Here is a 20912-nt window from a genome sequence, read left to right as displayed (position 1 = left end):
TGTATGTAGTTAAGCCAGCAATCTTCTGGATCTGTGCCTGCAGTGTCTATTGGAAATAACAGTGGTAAGAGTTTTCCTCTTCTCTAAAATTAGATTAGCAGGGGAAAATATTTGTAGGGCTAGCTCCTTGGATCTTCTGAATTGGAAAAAACTTTAAATTGTTAAAGTTTTAGAGATGTCCCACCTGAAACTACTGTATCTACTTTAATTGATATGCACAAGCCCCAAAAAGTCTTCAAAATTTCCAAAATAACTTCATTGCAAGATTTGTTATAGAAAGCTAATTAAAGATTAATCATGTAAAATGTACCGCCTCTATCCTAATTTATTTGAATACTCTTTCTAGTAATCTTCTGCCTGAATTGCCTTTCCATTCCAAAGACATTATTAGATTATTATCTTTAGAAATAGGACCAACTGAAGCTGTAGACAAGCCCCTTTACACAAAATTCAAAACTGAGGATCATGGTTAAACAATTTCTTAAACCCGGGAGGATCCACAGAAGTGTTTGTAAATGGATTACCAAGATGTGGTCTGTAAACCTGCCATAGCTGATATTTGGAGCCTGATAGGAATACTGGCGGCGGGGGGGAGGAGCTTCTCTGATAGCTCAGCTGGTAAAGAATCCACCTTCAGTGCAGGAGACCCTGGTTTTATTCCTGGTCAGGAAGACCCCCCTGGAGAAGAGATAGACTACCCACTCCAGTATACATGGGCTTCCCTGGTGGCTCAGATGGTACACTTGATCTTAGCCAAAGGCCGAGAAGTGATGGCTCAGATGGTAAAGAATCCACTTACAGTGTGGGAGACCTGGATTCGATCCCTGGGTTGGGAAGATCCACTGGAGGAGGGCATGGCAATCCACTCAAGTATTCTTGCCTGGAGAATCCCCATGGGCAGAGAAGCCTGGAGGGCTACAGTCCCATGGGGTCACAAAGAGTCAGACACAACTGAGTGACTATGTATATCACAGCGCAGGACTACTGCCGGGTGAGGGTGCTTCTGTTCCAAGCTAAATGAGGGAAATCAAAGCGTTCCAACATAGGTAAATGGGTATGTCAGTCCTTTGATGTCATTGAGGTGGTCACCCAGTTCTTCAAGAAAAAAAGTCAACTGTCCTTTTTTAATAAATCTAGTCTCTATAGGATGATTTCCATGGCTCCAAAAATAATCCAAAATTCACCACTCCTACACCCCGCCCCTATTTATCTTAAGAGGTTTGTAAGCAAAAAAAAAATTGAGGGAGAAAAATTCTGGCCTTAAGGGAACAAAGTCCTCTTTAGAAGGAACTTGCCTTTCTCCTCCTATGCCTTTGAGATGCAAATGACCTAATATTCTCCAGAAAACCTTAGGTCTGCCATCTTTTTGAAATGCAAATTTCAGGAAAGGGGATAAGTAATTTGGCACTTGACTTGTCAAGGATAAATAGAAATTATAAGTGTCTTCTCCATAAAATTAGTAAAAAACATTTAGCCGTCTAGAAGGTGACCTTGATTTGTTCCATCTACCAGAAACCCAGTATGAATCCAACTTCTTTGTAACTGATGAAGTTTATATTATTGAACCTGATTCATGGCTGAAATTTTGGAATGGGAACTATGGAGTGTCTCTATGTATTTGTATGTATCCATATATGTGTGTTGTAGATGTGTGGTATCTGCAGAATTAATTCGTAAAAGAGCCCTGTTGATTTGGCTTAAAAAATTAAGCACTTATATATAAATACTCAAAAATATAGAATAAACAGTCCAGAATGAATTTTGGGTACATGTGATCTGGGAAATATTCAAGATTGAATTAATATTTGGTATTAAATTAAACCTAAATTTGTTGATTTAATTAATATAGACATGTCTTTACCATTACCAACATTAAGGATAATGCTTTTTATGGTACCTAGGTTTACTAGAACTCAAATAAGACCTTTTTATTCCTGTTACAAAGTTTGTCAGTAAGAAAAGAATGATATGATGAAATTTTAAGTAAATAAAGTAGAGGTAAATGATTTAAAAGCTTTTATGTAAACGATTTAGGAATAATTATGTTTGGAGAATGTCTATCTTAAATAGTCTCTCCAGATTTTGACAACTTGACACTTTATGATTTTGCTGAACTAAATTAAATAATGAGAATCCATTGACTATCCAGATAATTTCCAAATATGATACTGGAACATTTATTACTGAACATAGGGTTTCTTTTACAGAGAAGATAATTAGGGCTATTAGTGTTTTCTACCACACTAAGACATTTTCTGCAAGAAAGTACATGTTTTCCAGAAACCATAAGTAGTATTTATAAGCTTGTAAACCTGCAAAATGCTCATGTAAAGTACAGTTAATAATTGTTTACTTCCTAGTTTTTGCTAAAAACTAGGTAATAAGGTGAATAATTATAATATATATAACTAAGTTTACTAAAATAATAAAAGAAACATTTCAATATGCAGGGAAATTGGAAATGTGTTTTCAGTAAAATATTGCTTGAGGAATGGAAAAGCATTTGGTTAAAGGGGAGAAAGGAGGTGGTTTTATCATATAGTTGGTAGTTTCTGAATAGAAAAGAAACTGAGAGACAGAATAATATAGATACCAAAAGTTATAGAAGGTTTGTGGAGGAGGAATACTGAGAAGAGTTCTATGCATAGTCAGGATTGACTAAAATTAGATTGAACTTAATTAAGTAAATCTTGTTATAAAGAGTAGGCTGATGAAAGCCTGGAGTTTGATTTACTCTCTCTTTTGAGAAAACAGTTTTCTTAAAATATTGAGCTGCTTTGGTAGTAGATTTTTTGCCTTTAAGTGATTTATTACAACTTTTAAGATCATTTATTGTCACATTTGTTAAGTGAGTGGGTATTATTTCACAGTGACCTATGATTTTATTTGACTAGGTGTTTTGAAACTTTTTGATATTTTTATAAACTTTCCAAAGATCAAATTCCAAGTGAGGTTCAATCAACCTCTAGCTAAATTTGAGGTTTTCCAAAGGGTCCATGGAACACCTCAAAATATTTATTTTCTCTGCATCTCAAAAAGAAATATTAAACAGATTAGGCTTATTTGGTATGCTATTACATGGGAGGCATTGTCAAATGAATGTTGATAAAACTAAGGTTGTATCATATAGGTAAGTGTTATTAATATAAATAGTTTAGAAATCATATGTAACTACTAAAAATTTGGTATATTCCGGTAAAATATCAGTCATAATTCTAGTAATTATCTTAAATTGTCGTATGTCACATCAGTAACCCGTTTGTCAATTGCATTGTAATTGACAAAGGTCTTCAACCTTGCATTTTGCATTTTAAGTCTTTTGCTAGTTATAGACAGTTTCTGTTGTAATATGATGCTTTTTCCAATAAAAAAGTGTTTCACCTTCAAGAAGATTCTTAGAAAGGACTTCTTTATAAGTATGAAAGTCACTCAGTCATGTCTGACTCTTTGTGACCCCATGGACGGAATTGTCCAGGCCAGAATACTAGAGTGGGTAGCCTATCCCTTTTCCAGCGGATCTTCCTGACCCAGGAATTGAACTAGGGTCTCCTGCATTACAGGCAGATTCTTTACCAACTTAGCTATCAGGAAAGCCCTACTTGGGTTTCTGATAACTTAGGCTTCACTGGTGCCTCAGGCAGCAAAGAATCTGCTCACAATACCAGAGACCTGGCTTCAATCCCTAGGTTGGGAAGAACCCCTGGAGAAGGGAATTGCAACCCACTCCAATATTCTTACCTGGAGAATTCCAGGGATAGAGGAGCCTGGTGGGCTACAGTCCATGGGGTCACAAAGAGTTGGACACAGCTGATCAACTAACTTTTTTCTGATAACTCAGATCATACTGCTGAACTGATTAAGAAATTAAAGAACTGTAATGGAAAACCTGATGGCTTTATAAAACTGTAAGATTAACATCAAGGATTACTCACATAGGACTAAGCAAACAGATGAATATGGTTATAATTTTGGAGTTCTGTCCAAACTGTGTTTTTCAGATATTAGCTTCCTTTCCCCTGAAGCTAATTATGACTTATAGGAATTTGGTAAATTATAATTTTGTAAGTAGAATTGAAGATTTATCTTTTTTGTCTATCTGATCCCTCCAGAGTTTAGAAGCTCCTAGTTTCTCAATTGCTTTATCAGGTAAATAAGGAAGGCTGCCTCCTAACAGGTGCAGGATCCCGAGGTATTTTGAGTGCTATGAGAAGAGGGGGAATTCACCCAAACTGACAGATACAGGTGTCAGTGGAATCTCTGACACACCCTTTGTGGAATCTCTGACACACCCTTTGTGTGGGCTTCCTGACCTTGAGGGGTCTCTAAAATTTCAGTCTGAGATGTTTCATGAAATGTTCCAGTAGAGCTAATTTAAAAGAGCCTATGTGATCAATTTATCAAATTTATTTTGATAAATTTATTTTGCAAACAAAATGGTTTGAATTTGGCTATATTATTGAAATGAGGTTAATTTTAGACAGCAAAAGTTCATGTTTCAGTGGATATTAAATTCTAGTTTTGTTAATTGAGTTCTGTATTTACTGCCTAAGACTCACTTAACAATAGCTCCTTGTCGTTGTGCTATTATTGCAAAATTTAGTTAAATTATTAAAATGACATTCTAAATTTGTTTCTAAAGTTTATCACAGTAATCTGTCTTTGAATGAAGATCAGATTCACCATGACCTATAAACCAGGAGATCATGCTCACTGAAAACAACATGAAATAAAGGACTTTTTACAGCCATATTGGAAGGGATCATATCAAGCCCTGCCTGGATGGATTGCATCTCCTATTTCTGATACATGACTATGACTAATTAAGACTGCCACTACCAGAGCAGGACAAGAGGACAACATTTGAAGTAGACAGTTGACCCAAGATACTGGACCAGGCTTATATTCTGATTACTTTGACAGTTTGCTCACACTTTTGTTTAAGAACCAAATGTAGTGCTTCCTTGGGCTCAGTCATTTGCAAGTTTCAAAAATCAATCCAATCTCTGGTGGCCAATTATCTATGTCCAGTACTCCCAGGTTGCCTTGGTGGATTTTCCCACTCCAAGGCTTTAATTGGATGACTCTTAGAAATTTTATTTTGAAAGAAACTCTAGCACCATGCAAGCTAAAGTTACCACTATGTGAAACCCCCCTTATCTGGCCAATTAATGATGCCTGTTCTGAATCTGTCCATAAATACTCTCTTTCACTAGGTGTTAAATATTGGGTAGATGAAATTAAAAGATGCTTACTCCTTGGAAGAAAAGTTATGACCAACCTAGATAGCATATTAAAAAGCAGAGACATTACTTTGCCAACAAAGGTCCATCTGGTCAAGGCTATGGTTTTTCCAGTGGTCATGTATGGATGTGAGAGTTCGACTGTGAAGAAAGCTGAGCACCGAAGAATTGATGCTTTGAACTGTGGTGTTGGAGAAGACTCTTGAGAGTCCCTTGGACTGCAAGGAGATCCAACCAGTCCATCCTAAAGCAGATCAGTCCTGGGTGCTCAATGGAAGGACTGATGTTGAAGCTGAAACTCCAATACTTTGGCCACCTCATGCGAAGAGTTGACTCATTGGAAAAGACCCTGATGCTGGGAGGGATTGGGGGCAGGAGGAGTAGGGGGCAACAGGGGATGAGATGGTTAGATGGCATCACCAATTCGATGGATATGTGTTTGGGTAAACTCCGGGAGCTGGTGATGGACGGGGAGGCCTGGTGTGCTGCGATTCATGGGGTCGCAAAGAGTCGGACACGACTGAGCGACTGAACTGAACTGAACTGAAATGGGACCCAGTGGATTTTTTTTAACAAATTTGTTGCCTTGGCTTTCTCAGGTTGGTAAGGGAGATTGGCTTCCCTTGGGCCCAAGGCCACTTATGAGTAGTAACCTTAGAAACAGCCCCTGCCAAAATGCCTTTAATGTGGGCACATTAGGTTTGATCAGTTTTCCAATGGTATGATCATTTGATACATATTTTATTCCTTCACTTGGAATAGAAAATTTTACTCACATAGAGTAAAATCGGCTGCACGGCACAGGAGTGGCCAAGAGGAGCCACCTCACATCAAAGGTAAGGAGCAGTGGCTGCACTTTGCTGGAGTCGCTGTGAAGAGATACCCCACATCCAAGGTAAGAGAAACCCAAGTAAGACGGTAGACACTGAGAGAGGGCATCAGAGTGCAGACCGACTGAAACCACAATCACAGACAACTAGCCAGTCTAATCACATGGATCACAGCCTTCTCTAACTCAATGAAGCTAAGCCATGCTGTGTGGGGCCAACCAAGACAGACGGGTCATGGTGGAGATAGATGTCTGATAGAATGTGGCCCACTGGAGAAGGGAATGGCAAAGCACTTCAGTATTCTTCCCTTGAGAACCCCATGAACAGTATGCAAAGGCAAAAAGATAGGACACTGAAAGATGAACAACCCAGATCGGTAGGTGCCCAATATGCTACTAGAGATCAGTGAAAAAATAACTCCAGAAAGAATGAAGGGATGGAGCCAAAGCAAAAACAACACCCAGGTGTGGATGTGACTGGTGATAGAAGCAAGGTCCGATGCTGTAAAGAGCAATATTGCATGGGAACCTGGAATGTTAGGTCCATGAATCAAGGCAAATTGGAAGTTGTCAAACAGGAGATGGCAAGAGTAAACATCAACATTCTAGGAATCAGTGAGCTAAGATGGACTGGAATTGGTGAATTTAACTCAGATAACCATTATATCTACTTCTGTGGGCAAGAATCCCTTAGAAGAAATGGAGTAGCTATCAAGGTCAACAAAAGAGTCTGAAATGCAGTACTTAGATGCAATATCAAAAACGACAGAATGATCTCTGTTTGTTTCCAAGGCAAACCATTAAATATCATGGTAATCCAAGTCTACACCCAATCAGTAATGCTGAAGAAGCTGAAGTTGAATGGTTCTATGAAGGCTTACAAGACCTCTTAGAACTAACAAACAAGCAAACAAACAAACAAAAAAAAAACCAAGACCTCTTAGAACTAACACCCAAAAAAGACATCCTTTTCATTATAGGGGACTGGAATGCAAAAGTAGGAAGTCAAGAAGTACCTGGAGTAAAAGGCAAATTTGACCTTGGAGTACAGAATGAAGCAGGGCAATGGCTAATGGAGTTTTGCCAAGAAAACGCACTGGTCATAGCAAACACCCTCTTCCAACAACACAAGAGAAGACTCTACATATGGACATCACCAGATGGTCAACACCGAAATCAGGTTGATTATGTTCCTTGCAGCCAAAGATGAAGAAGCTATATACAGTCAGCAAAAACAAGACCAGGAGCTGACCGTGGCTCACATCATGAACTCCTTATTGCCAAATTCAGAATTAAATTGAAGAAAATGGGGGAAACCACTAGACCATTCAGGTATGACCTAAATCAAATCCCTTATGATTATACAGTGAAAGTGAGAAATAGGTTTAAGGGACTAGATCTGATAGAGTGCCTGATGAACTATGGACAGAGGTTCATGACATTGTATAGGAGACAGGTATCAAGACCATCTCCATGAAAAAGAAATGCAAAAAGGCAAAATGGCTGTCTGAGGAGACCTTACAAATAGTTGTGAAAAGCAAAAAGAAGCAAAAAGCAAAGGAGAAAAGGAAAGATATTCCCATTTGAATGCAGAGTTGCAAAGAATAGCAAGGAGAGATAAGAAAGCCTTCCTCAGTGACCAGTGCAAAGACATAGAGGAAAACAGTAGATTGGGAAAGACTAGAGATCTCTTCAAGAAAATTAGAGATACCAAGGAAACATTTCATGCAAAGATGGGCTCAATAAAGTACAGAAATGGTATGGACCTAACAGAAGCAGAAGATATTAAGAAGAGATGGCAAGAATACACAGAAGAACTGTACAAAAAAGATCTTAATAACCCAGATAACCACGATGCTCTGATCACTCACCTAGAGCCAGACATCCTGGAAAGTGAAGTCAAGTGGGCCTTAGGAAGCATCACTACGAACAAAGCTAGTGGAAGTGATGGAATTCCAGTTGAGCTATTTCAAATTCTAAAAGATGATGCTGTGAAAGTTCTGCACAAAATAGGCCTGTAAATTCAGCAGTGGCCACAGGATTGGAAAAAGTCAGTTGTCATTCCAACCCCAAAGAAAGGCAATGTCAAAGAATGCTCAAACTACCACACAATTGCACTCATCTCACACGCTAGTAAAGTAATACTCAAAATTCTCCAAACTCGGCTTCAGCAATACACGAACCATGAACTTCCAGATGTTCAAGCTGATTTTAGTAAAGGCAGAGGAACCAGAGATTAAATTGCCAACATCCCCTGGATCACCAAAAAAGCAAGAGAGTTCCAGAAAAACATCTATTTCTGCTTTATTGACTATGCCAAAGCCTTTTACTGCGTGGATCACAATAAACTGTGGACAATTCTGAAAGAGATGGGAATATCAGACCACCTGACCTGCCTCTTGAGAAACCTGTATGCAGGTCAGGAAGCCACAGTTAGAACTGGACATGGAACAACAGACTGGTTCCAAATAGGAAAAGGAGTACATCAAGGCTGTATATTGTCGCCCTGCTTATTTAACTTATATGCTGAGCACATCATGAGAAACGCTGTGCTGAATGAAGTGCAAGCTGGAATCAAGACTGCTGGGAAAAATATCAATAACCTCAGATCTGCAGATGACACCACCCTTATGGCAGAAAGTGAAGAAGAACTAAAAAGCCTCTTGATGAAAGTGAAAGAAGAGAGTGAAAATGTTGGTTTAAACCTCAACATTCAGAAAACTAAAATCATGGCATCCAGTCCCATCACTTCATGGCAACTAGATGGGGAAACAGTGGAAACAGTGGCTGACTTTATTTTGGGGGTCTCCAAAATCACTGCAGATGGTGATTGCAGTCATGAAATTAAAAGATGCTTACTCCTTGGAAGGAAAGTTATGACCAACCTAGACAGCATATTAAAAAGCAGAGACATTACCTTGCCAACAAAGGTCCATCTAGTCAAAGCTATGGTTTTTCCAGTAGTCATTTATGGACGTGAGAGTTGGACTATAAAGAAAGCTGAGTGCAGAAGAATTGATGCTTTTAATCTGTGCTGTTGGAGAAGACTCTTGAGAGTCCCTTGGACTGTAAGGAGATCCAACCAGTCCATCCTAAAAGAGATCAGTCCTGGGTGTTCTTTGGAAGGACTGATGTTGAAGCTGAAACTCCAATACTTTGGCCACCTAATGCGAAGAGCTGACTCATTTGAAAAGACCCTGATGCTGGGAAAGATTGAGGGCAGGAGGGGAAGGGGACGACAGAGGATGAGATGGTTAGATGGCATCATCGACTTGATGGACATGGGTTTGGGTGGACTCTGGGAGTTTGTGATGGACAGGGAGGCCTGGCGTGCTGTGGTTCATGGGGTTGCAAAGAGTCAGACATGACTGAGTGACTCTACTGAACTGAACTCACATAGAGGCTTTAACAAAATTGACTCAGTAAGCTTTGTATGATAGTGAACCATTAGCTTGCTGAATTCAGAAGTCTCAATGAAACTAAAATCATTTCTACAGACTCACACAGCCCTCAATATTTTAACCGCTTCCCAAGGGGAACCTTGTGCTCTATTATGTACTGAAGGTTATGTCTTTATACCTGATGAATCTTCATATGCATTCAATCTTATGACCTATGTGAAGAGTAAAATTTCTGCTCTGAACAATCATCTTTCCAGTTTAGGGGAAATACTAGGAAAATTATTTGGTTCATGAGGCTCTTGGCTTAAATCTTTGCTAAAGATGTCGTTGATCCTACCAGCAATTTTACTTAATTTGTGGAACTTATGCAATAATAGTTTATTGTCTTTAATGCTTGTGTCCCCTGTCTGTACTAAGATAATTACGTCTAAATATTGTTGTTGCTGTTCAGTCACTTGGTCATGTCTGATTCTTTGCAACCCCATGGACAACAGCATGCCAGGCTTCCCTGTCCTTCACCATCTCCCAGAGTTTGCTCAAGCTCATGTCCATTGAGTCAGTGATGCCATCCAACCATCTCATCCTCTGTCATCCCTTTCTCCTCCTGACTTCAATCTTTCCCAGTATCAGAGTCTTTTCCAATGATTTGGTTCTTCATATCAGGTGGTCAAAGTATTGGAGCTTCAGCTTCAGCATTAATCCTTCCAATGAATATTCAGGACTGATTTACTCCAGGATTAACTGCTTTGATTGCCTTGCAGTCCAAGAGACTCTCAAGAGTCTTCTCCAGCACCACAGTTCAGAGGCATCACTTCTTCAGTGTTCAGCCTTTTTTATTGTCCAACTCTCACATCTGTACATGACTACTGGAAAAACCATAGCTTTGAGTATATGGACAATTGTAGGCTAAGTAAAGTCTCTACTTTTTAATATGCTGTCTATGTTTGTCATAGCTTTTCTTTCAAGGAACAAGCGCCTTTTAATTTCATGACTGTAGTCACTGTCCACAATGATTTTGTCTAAATCACAGTGATTTTGTCTAAATGACTTGAAATTATATATCATATCTATAGCTCTCTATAAAATAATTTGCATACACTATGCATTTGCAAGTAAAATTGGCATAAGTCTCTTACTGGACAAGCTAGAATTGATTGTCAGTATTTGCCAAAGAGTCTGCTAATATAATTCCCCCCAAAAAGAGTGCATGCTAAATCACTTCAATCGTGTCCAACTCTTTGCAACCTTATGAACTGCAGGCTCCTCTGTCCATGGGGATTCTCCAGGCAAGAATACTGGAATGGGTTGCCATTTCCTCCTCTGGGAATCTTCCCAGGGATTGAACCCATATCTCTTATATGTCCTGCATTGACAGGTAAATTCTTTACCACTAGCACTAAGAGAACCAGGATATTAAGACCAAGTGTTGAGGGATATGATGGACCTAGAGCAGGCAAGCAATCACCCTGCCATTGGTGGACAAAATATTTGGTCACCTAATACTTTCTATAGAAAAATTAATGATCAAAAGTGGGAAACTGTGGAATAAAATACATGTTTTATGGCAAGATAAGAAAAATTTAAACCTAAGGTAATTTATCTGGTCTCCTCACCCCTCCTACTGTGCATTGGGTATTTGCATTGTGCATCCACCAAACTTTCCCCATTAGCAGAAATATCTGCTCATCCATAAACAGCAACATTATTCAAGCATCAATAAGATAACTCCTTAAAAATATCAGCAACATTATTCAAGCATCAATAAGATAACTCCTTAAAAATATCATTCCTTCTTGATCTCATAAGGGGTCATAATTACCCACGACTTGGTACTTGCAGATCTGGATTGTATAAACTCTCAATAATACATTATTTAATGTACAGCTTTCTGTCTCAAAAAAAAAAAAAAACTTACACAATTATGATTTGTCTTCTAAAGGGTAGAGCAATTTTTGGAGATTTCTGAGAGGCCATTAGCAAGTTATAATACTCAACTTGGCTTGAATACAATTTTTCATTTCTTTCTTAGACTGACTAATTTTTTCACCAACATTGGTAGCCCCCAACCTAGTCTAGAGTAGCACAACTTAGGAGGCTGCCTTTTCTTCCTGACCCAAGAACAGTATCATTCTTCCCCACAGGTTCTAGAGCAAATATCCATGGACCATTGGCAATTTAGCACAGGCAAGCACCTAACTATAGCAACTGCAGGTAAGACAGAATCATCAGATATAAGGCATGTCCCAGGATGCTTAGGGAAGAAAGCATTAGTGACTTAGAGAAGGATAGAGAGTTTTGTGTTGCTGTGGATACCAAGTAAGAAGGGGTGGTGACTCAGGAGAATAGTGAGAGATGTGGAGCTGCTAGGGCAGTTTGGTCAAAACAAAAAGTTTTAAAAGTCACATGCCAAGGAGGTGTAATTTTCCAGTAGGTGACCATTGAAAGAATTTTAATAGCAGTGTATTTTTACAAAACCCATGCTAACAGCAATTGTAGGGAATGGGCAAGAATGCTGGTTGACTCATCTCTCACACAGCAAGCAGCATAAACTGCTGCATTTGTCACGCTAAAATGTTTCTCATGGGAATATTTCGAATACTTCAGGATGAAGTATCCATACCGGTTTCTGAGACACTGGGATGATATCTAACTCTTCCTAGTAGCAAAATACTCACACAAGTGCTCTTAATTCATTAGATAAAAATAAATATACTAAATAGGGAACTTGCATCCAAAAATTGTGAAAATGTTAGTCCTCTGGTACATATAAATAATAATCAACTATGGCAATTAAACACCAAGGCAAACTTGGTACAGAGCTAAAAGATTGTGTTACGTGTTTCTCAGATTATATATTTATTATAATTCCCTATGAGCCAGTATTCTATTTTAGTGGGGTTTTTTATTTTTATTGTAATTGGAAGCTAATTACTTTAAAATATTGTGGTGGTTTTGCCATACATTCATATGAAACAGCCATGGGTGTACATGTGTTCTCCATCCTGACCCTCCCACTCATCTCCCTCCCCATCCCATCTCTCAAGGTCATCCCAGTGCACCAGCCCTGAGCACCCTGCCTCATGCATCAAACCAGGACTGGAGATCTATTTCACATATGATAATATACATGTTTCAATGCTGTTTTCTCAAATCATCCCACTCTCGCCTTCTCCCACAGAGTCCAACATTCTGTTTTTTACATCTGTGTCTCTTTTGTTGTCTTGCATATAGGGTCATCGTTACCATCTTTCTAAATGCCATATATATGCATTAATATACTGTACTGGTGTTTCTCTTTCTGACTTACTACACTCTGTATAATAAGTTCCAGTTTCACCCACCTCATTAGAACTGATTCAAATGCATTACTTTTAATAGCTGAGTAATATTCCATTGGTATATGTACCACTGCTTTCTTATCCATTCATCTGCCAATGGACACCTAGGTTGCTTCCATGTCCTGGTTATTATAAACAGCGCTGCAATGAACATTGGGGTACATGTGTCTCTTTCAGATCTAGTTTCCTTGGTGTGTATGCCCAAGAGTGGGATTGCTGGGTCATATGGCAGTCCTATTTCCAGTTTTTTAAGAAATCTCCACATTGTTCTCCATAACGGCTGTACTAGTTTGCATTCCCACCAACAGTGTAAGAGGGTTCCCTTTTCTCCACACCCTCTCCAACATTTATTGCTTGTAGACTTTTGGATAGCAGCCATCCTGACTGGCTTGTGATGGTACCTCATTGTGGTTTTGATTTGCATTTCTCTGATAATGAGTGATGTTGAGCATCTTTTCATGTGTTTGTTAGCCATCTGTATGTCTTCTTTGGAGAAATGTCTGTTTAGTTCTTTGGCCCATTTTTTGATTTGGTGGCTTATTTTTCTGGAATTGAGCTGCAGGAGTTGCTTGTATATTTTTGAGATTAATCCTTTGTCTGTTGCTTCGAATGCAATTATTTTCTCCCAATCTGAGGGCTGTCATTTCACCTTGCTTATAGTTTCCTTTGTTGTGCAAAAGCTTTTAAGTTTCATTAGGACCCATTTGTTTATTTTTGCTCTTATTTCCAATATTCTGGGAGGTGGGTCATAGAGGATCCTGCTGTGATTTATGTCGGAGAGTGTTTTGCCTATATTCTCCTCTCAGAGTTTTATAGTTTCTGGTCTTACATTTAGATCTTTAACCCATTTTGAGTTTATTTTTGTGTATGGTGTTAGAAAGTGTTCTAGTTTCATTCGTTTACAAGTGGTTGACCAGTTTACCCAGCACCACTTGTTAAAGAGGTTGTCTTTTTTCCATTGTATATTCTTGCCTCCTTTGTCGAAGATAAGGTGTCCATAGGTACGTGGATTTATCTCTGGGCTTTCTATTCTGTTCCTTTGATCTATATTTCTGTCTTTGTGTCAGTACCATATTGTATTTATGACGGTGGCTTTGTAGTAGAGTCTGAAGTCAGGCAGGTTGATTCCTCCAGTTCCATTCTTCCTTCTCAAGATTGCTTTGGCTATTCAAAGTTTTTTGCATTTCCATACAAGTTGTGAAATTATTTGTTCTAGTTCTGTGAAAAATACCGTTGGTAGCTTGATAGGGATTGCATTGAATCTATAGATTGCTTTGGGTAGTATAGTCACTTTGACAATATTGATTCTTCCAATCCATGAACACTGTATATTTCTCCATCTGTTTGTGTCCTCTTTGATTTCTTTCATCAGTGTTTTTTTTTTTTTAAAGTATTATTTTATTAGTTGGAGGCCAATCACTTCACAACATTTCAGTGGGTTTTGTCATACATTGACATGAATCAGCCATATAGTTACACGTATTCCCCATCCCTCATCAGTGTTTTATAGATTTCTATGTATAGGTCTTTTGTTTCTTTAGGTAGATATACTCCTAAGTATTTTATTCTTTTTGTTGCAATGGTGAATGGTATTGTAGCCTTAAATTTTCTTTCTGTTTTCTCAGTGTATAGGAATGCAAGGGATTAGTGTGTGTTAATTTTATATCCTGCAACTTTATTATATTCATTAATTAGCTCAGGTAATTTTCTGGTGGAGTATTCAGGGTTTTCTATGTAGAGGATAATGTCAACTGCAAACAGTGAGAGTTTTACTTCTTCTTTTCCAATCTGGATTCTTTTTATTTCTTTTTCTGCTCTGATTGCTGTGGCTAAAACTTCCAAAACTATGTTGAATAGTAGTGGTGAGAGTGAGCATCCTTGTCTTGTTCCTGACTTTAGAGGAACTGCTTTCAATTTTTCACCATTGAGGATAATGTTTGCTGTGGGTTATTCATATATGGCTTTTATTATGTTGAGGTATGTTCCTTCTATGCCTGCTTTCTGGAGGGTTTTTTTTTTATCATAAACCAATGTTGAATTTTGTCAAAGACTTTCTCTGCATCTATTGAGATAATCATATGGTTTTTATCTTTTAATTTGTTAATGTGGTGTATACCATTGATTGATTTGTGAATATTGAAGAATCCTTGCATCCCTCAGATAAAGTCCATTTGGTCATGATGTATGATCTTTTTAATATGTTGTTGGATTCTGTTTGCTAGAGTTTTGTTAAGGATTTTTGCATCTATGTTCATAAGTGATAATGGCCTGTATTTTTCCTTTTTGTGGCATCTTTGTCTGGTTTTGGTACTAGGGTGATGGTGGCCTCATAGAATGAGTTTAGAAGTTTACCTTCTTCTCCATTTTTCTGGAAGAGTTTGAGTAGGACAGGTGTTAATTCTTCTCTAAATTTTTGGTGGAATTCAACTGTGAAGCCATCTGGTCCTGGGCTTTTCTTTGTTGGAATATTTCTGATTACAGTTTCGATTTCTGTGCTTGTGATGGCTCTGTTAACACTTTCTATTTCTTCCTGGTTCAGTTTTGGAAAGTTATACTTTTCAAAGTATTTGCCCATTTCTTCCAAGTTGTCCATTTTCTTGGCATATAGTTGCTGATAGTAGTCTCTTATGATCCTTTGTATTTCTGTGTTGTCTATTGTGATTTCTCCACTTTCATTTCTAATTATGTTGATTTGGTTCTTCTCCCTTTGTTTCTTGATGAGTCTGTCGAATGGTTTGTCTATTTTATTTATCCTCTCGAAGAACCAGCTTTTAGCTTTGTTGATTTTTGCTATGGTCTCTTTTGTTTCTTTTTCATTTTATTTATTTTATTTCTGCCTTGATTTTTGTGATTTCTTTTCTTCTACTAACCCTGGGTTTCTTCATTTCTTCCTTCTCTAGTTGCTTTAGGTGTAGAGTTAGGTTATTTATTTGATTTCTCTCCTGTTTCTTGATGTAGGCTTGTATTGCTATGAACCTTCCCCTTAGCACTGATTTTACTGAATCCCATAGGTTTTGGGTTGTTGTGTTTTCATTTTCATTCGTTTCTATGCATATTTTGATTTCTCTTTTGATTTCTTCTGTGATTTGTTGGTTATTCACAAGTGTGTTGTTTAGCCTCCATATGTTTGTATTTTGCATAGTTTTTTTTCCCTGTAGTTGATGTCTAATCTGACCACATTGTGATCAGAAAAGATGCTTGAGATGATTTCAATTTTTTTTTTTTTAACCAAGGCTAGATTTATGGCCCAGGATGTGATCTATCCTGGAGAAGGTTCCGTGTGCACTTGAGAAGAAAGTGAAATTCATTGTTTTAGGGTGAAATGTCTTATTGATATCAATTAGGTCTAACTGGTCCATTTATCATTTAAAGTTTGTGTTTCCTTGCTAATTTGCTGTTTAGTTGATCTATCCATAGGTGCAAATGGGGTATTAAAGTCTCCCACTATTATTGTATTACTGTTAATTTCCAGTTTCATATTTGTTATCATTTGCCTTACGTATTGTGGTGCTCCTATGTTGGGTGCATATAAATTTATAATTGTTATATCTTCTTCTTGAATTGATCCTTTGATCATTATGTAGTGTCCTTCTTTGTCTCTTTTCATGGCCTTTATTTCAAAGTCTATTTTATCTGATATGAGTATTGCTATCCCTGCTTTCTTTTGGTCTCCATTTGTGTGAAATGTCTTTTTCCAGCCCTTCACTTTCAGTCTGTATGTGTCCCTAGGTTTGAGGTGGGTCTCTTGTAGACAGCATATACAGGGGTCTTGTTTATGTATCCATTCAGCCACTCTTTGTCTTTTAGTTAGGGCAGTCAACCCATTTACATTTAAGTTAATTATTGATAAGTATGATCCCATTGCCATTTACTTTGTTGTTTTGGGTTCAAGTTTATAAACCTTTTCTGTGTTTTCTGTCTGGAGAAGATCCATTAGCATTTGTTGGAGAGCTGGTTTGCTGCTGCTGCTGCTAAGTTGCTCCAGTTGTGTCTGACTCTGTGCGACCCCGTAGATGGCAGCTGACCAGGCTCCCCCATCCCTGGGATTCTCCAGGCAGGAAAACTGGAATGGGTTGCCATTTCCTTCTGCAATGCATGAAAGTGAAAAGTGAAAATGAAGTCACTCAGTCGTGTCCCACTCTTAGTGACTCCATGGACTGCAGCCTACCAGGCTCCTCCATCTATGGAATTGTCCAGGCAAGAGTATTAGAGTGGGTTGCATTGCCTTCTCTGCAAGTGGATTGCATTCTCCAGGAGAGCTGGTTTGTTGGTGCTGAATTTTCTGAGCTTTCACGTGTCTGTAAAGCTTTTGATTTCTCCTTCATATTTGAATGAGATCCTTGTTGGGTATAGTAATCTGGGATGAAGCTTTTTCTCTTTCATCACTTTAAGTATGTCATGCCATTCCCTTCTGGCTTGAAGAGTTTCTACAGAAAGATAAGCTGTTATCCTTATGGGGATCCCCTTGTGGGTTAATTGTAGTTTTTCCCTTGCTGCTTTTAATATTTGTTTTTTGTATTTGATCTTCATTAATTTGATTAATATGTGTCTTGGGGTGTTTCACCTTGGGTTTATCCTGTTTGGGACTCTCTGGTTTTCTTGGACTTGGCTGGCTATTTCTTTCCCCATTTTAGGGAAGTTTTCAACTATTATCTCCTCAAGTACTTTCTCATGGCCTTTCTTTTTGTCTTCTTCTTCTGGGATTCTTATGATCCAAATTTTGGGGTGTTTGACATTGTCCCAGAGGTCTCTGAGGTTGTCCTCACTTCTTTTAACTCTTTTTTCTTTTTCCCTCTCTGCTTCATTTATTTCCACCATTCTATCTTCCACCTCGCTTATCCTATCTTCTGCCTCAGTTATTCTACTATTGGTTCCCTCCAGAGTGCTTTTGATCTCAGCTCTTGCATTATTCATTATTGATTGATACTTTTTTATTTCTTCTAGGTCCTTTTTAAGCTTTTCTTGCATCTTCTCAATCCTTGTCTCCAGACTATTTATCTGTAACTCCATTTTGTTTCCAAATTTTTGGATCATTTTTGCTATCAGTATTCTGAATTCATTTTTAGTTAGACTCCCTATCTTCTCCTCTTCTGTTTGGTTTGGTGGGCTTTTATCATGTTCCTTTACCTGCTGAATATTGCTCTGCCTTTTCACCTTTTTTAGGTTGCTGTGTTTGCGGTGGCCTTTCTGTGTGCTAGAAGTTTGTGGTTCCTCTTTATTGTGGAAGTTCTTCCCTGTATTTGGGGTTGGACGAGTGACTTGTCAAGGTTTCCTGGTTAGGGAAGCTTGTGTTGGTGTTCTGGTGGGTGGAGCTGGATTTCTTCTCTCTGGAGTGCAATGAAATATCCAGTAGTGAGTTTTGACGTGTCTATGGGTTTGATGTGACTTTTGGCCACCTGTATTTTTGTGCTTGGGGTTATGTTCCTGCTTTGCTGGAGAATTAGCTTGGTATGTCTTGCTCTGAAACTTGTTGGCTCTTAGGTGGAGCTTGGTTTCAGTGTAGGCATGGAGGCTTTTGGATGAGCTTTTGTCGATTAATGGTCTCTGGAGTCAGGAGATTTCTGGTGATCTCAAGTTTTGGATTTAGGCCTCCTGCTTCTGGCTTTCAGTCTTATTCTTGTAGTAGCCTCAAGACTTCTCCATCCATACAGCACTGATGACAAAACATCTAGGTTAATGGTGAAAAGATTCTCCACAGTGAGGGACACCCAGAGAGGTTCACAGAGTTACATGAAGAAAAGAAGAGGAAGGAGGGAGATAGAGGTGACCAGGAGGAGAAGAGGGGGAATCAAAAGGGGGGAGAGCAGTCTAGCCAGTAATCAATTCCCTATTTGCTCACTCACCACAGTCTGGAACACTCAGAGAGGTTCACGGTGTTCCACAGAGAAGAGAAAAGAGAGGAAGGAGATAGAGGTGACCAGGAGGAGAGGAGGGGGATTCAAAAGGAGAGAGACCAATGTAGCCTGTGATCAGTTCCCTAAGTTTTCTCCACCACTCAGACACCCAAAGAGAGTCACAGAGTTAAGCAGAGAAGAGAAGGGGGAGGGAGGAGATAAGGTGACCTGGGGGAGAGAAAGGAGAGTCAAAAGGGGAGACAGCAATCAAGCCAGTAATCACACTCCTAAGTAAAAATGGGTACTGGAGGTTGGATTCTTAAAGGTACAAAATTGATAACAATTACCAAAAAGCAAAGATTAAACATCTAGAGTAGAGGTTAGACTCTCAAAAATACAGTATTTTTTTAAAAATTGCAAAAATCATATATATATATATAAATATGAAATTTGCTTTAAAAATAGGGTCTTTTTTCAAGGTAATAGATTTTTTTAATGAAAATTAAAGGATTAATAAAAAACTTAAAAATTTAAAAATTAAAAAGAAATTTTAAAATGATAATAGTAAAATATATCTAGGAATTTCTCTGGAGCTGTTGAGGGCAGTGTGGGGTCAGTTTGGTTTCAGATAGTTCCTTGTTCCACCTTATACTTCTCAAAGTCTATAGGTCTCTTCCAATGTAGTCAGTGTTAACTACAGGGTTTCAATCTGTTGCACCTGTCACTTCCAGAGCTGTTCCCTCTTCTTGGTTTATTTTGGCTTCCTCTGTTTGCAAGTCTCTTCAGTATCTAACTTCTGCCCTGACTCAAGGTGGTGAAGGTGGTCATTTATTTAGGCTCACTTGTTCAGTTATTCTGTGGGGAGGGAGGAACACGGCAAACAAATATCACTGGTGGGTGGGGGGAGTGCTTGCAGTGTCTGGGTCTCACTGGGTTTGCCCCTGCTCATGGCCTGTGTGCTTTCCCTGTCTATACTGCTTAGGCTCCAGGTTGCTCTGCTGGGGAACTTTCTGGGGTGGGCCCTGGGTTGTGTGTACTTCCCAGATCTATGCCACTCAGGTTCAGGTTCTCGGGTACTCCCCAAAGGCACAGACTCAGTTGGGCCTGCATTTTGTGCCCGCATTTTGTGCTCTTCCCACGTCCAATCAGCTCAGGCGACCAGGTGCTTGACGAGCACACACTCCCCATGTGTCGTGTGTCTTATCACCTCCCCGTTTCCAGCAGCTGGGTCTCCTGGGTGTGCAGCTGCATCTCAGGTGTGCCATGTGTCTCTTCTGAGGAGTTGATCTCTGGGTACAACCCTCCTGAGGGATGTCAACCCTCTAGGATCTCAGAAAGACTTGGTTAGCGACTCACGAGCGACTTGTGAGCTACTTGCGAGCGACTTGTGAGCTACTTGCGAGCGACTTGTGAGCTACTTGCTCACAGTTTGGTAAGGAATGCCGTCTCTGGGGCCGAGTTTGCCCCTTTCCTTCTGGCTCTGGCTGGCACCCGCCTGCTTCCCTGCCTCTGGTGGGGGATGGGCCAGTCGGCAGCTGGTTAGCTCTCCTCTGGTATTCGCTCAGTCCTTTGTTCTGTGAGTGGGCCGGCAGTGCCTTAGGTTATAGCTTTTCGCGGGAAAGTTCTCTCTGTCTCTGTCTCTGTCTGTCTGTCTCTCTCTCTTTCCTCCTTATTTTTTTTCCTCCCTGGCTATCCCATGGTTTGGCTTGTTATCTCACATTAGCTCCCTCAGATTGCCCTCAGGGCATTCAGGCCTGGTCCTTACCCCAGAGAGTGCAGCCCTTGCCTCCCTGTTCAGCCCCCGCTTGCTGATGGCTGACGCGAGTGTCTGGGCTACTTCTCCTCTGGGTGTTGTAGTTAGACCCGTAGTCTGTGGGTTTTATTTATTTACTTTTTCCTCCTGGTTATGCTGCCCTCTGAGATTCCAAAACTCCCCACAGACCCACCAGTGAGAAGGTCTCCTGGTATTTGGAAATTTCTCTTTTAAGACTCCCTCCCCAGGACGGGTCTCCATCCCTAACTCTTTTGTCTTTCTTTTTATCTTTTATATTTTGTCCTACCTCCTTTCGAAGACAATGGGCTGCCTTTCTGGGTGCCTGGTGTCCTCCGCCAGCGTTCAGAAGTTGTTTTGTGGTATTTGCTCAGCGTTCAAATGATCTTTCAATGGATTTGTGGGGGAGAAAGTGGTCTCCCTGTCCTATTCCTCTGCCATCTTAGGGCCGCCCCCCCCTCTCGCGCCCCGCATTAGCCTGTATTATAAACACAGGATA

At 39.4% G+C, this 20912-nt stretch overlaps 1 long non-coding RNA gene and 1 other non-coding gene across 2 annotated transcripts in view; both read right to left on the bottom strand.

Annotated features, from left to right (window-relative positions):
- Positions 1 to 20912, bottom strand: part of LOC136153535 (uncharacterized) — a 43432-nt gene that overhangs the window by 11091 nt on the left and 11429 nt on the right. The window lies entirely within an intron of this gene.
- On the bottom strand, positions 3519 to 3591 carry TRNAY-GUA (transfer RNA tyrosine (anticodon GUA)). Its single transcript has one exon. It is a non-coding gene; the product is annotated as a tRNA-Tyr (tRNA).

This window comes from Muntiacus reevesi, chromosome X (genome assembly GCF_963930625.1).
Source record: "Muntiacus reevesi chromosome X, mMunRee1.1, whole genome shotgun sequence".
NCBI lineage: Eukaryota > Metazoa > Chordata > Mammalia > Artiodactyla > Cervidae > Muntiacus > Muntiacus reevesi.
The sequence above is the reverse complement of the archived record's forward strand: the minus strand, read 5'-3'. Positions and strand labels throughout refer to the sequence as shown.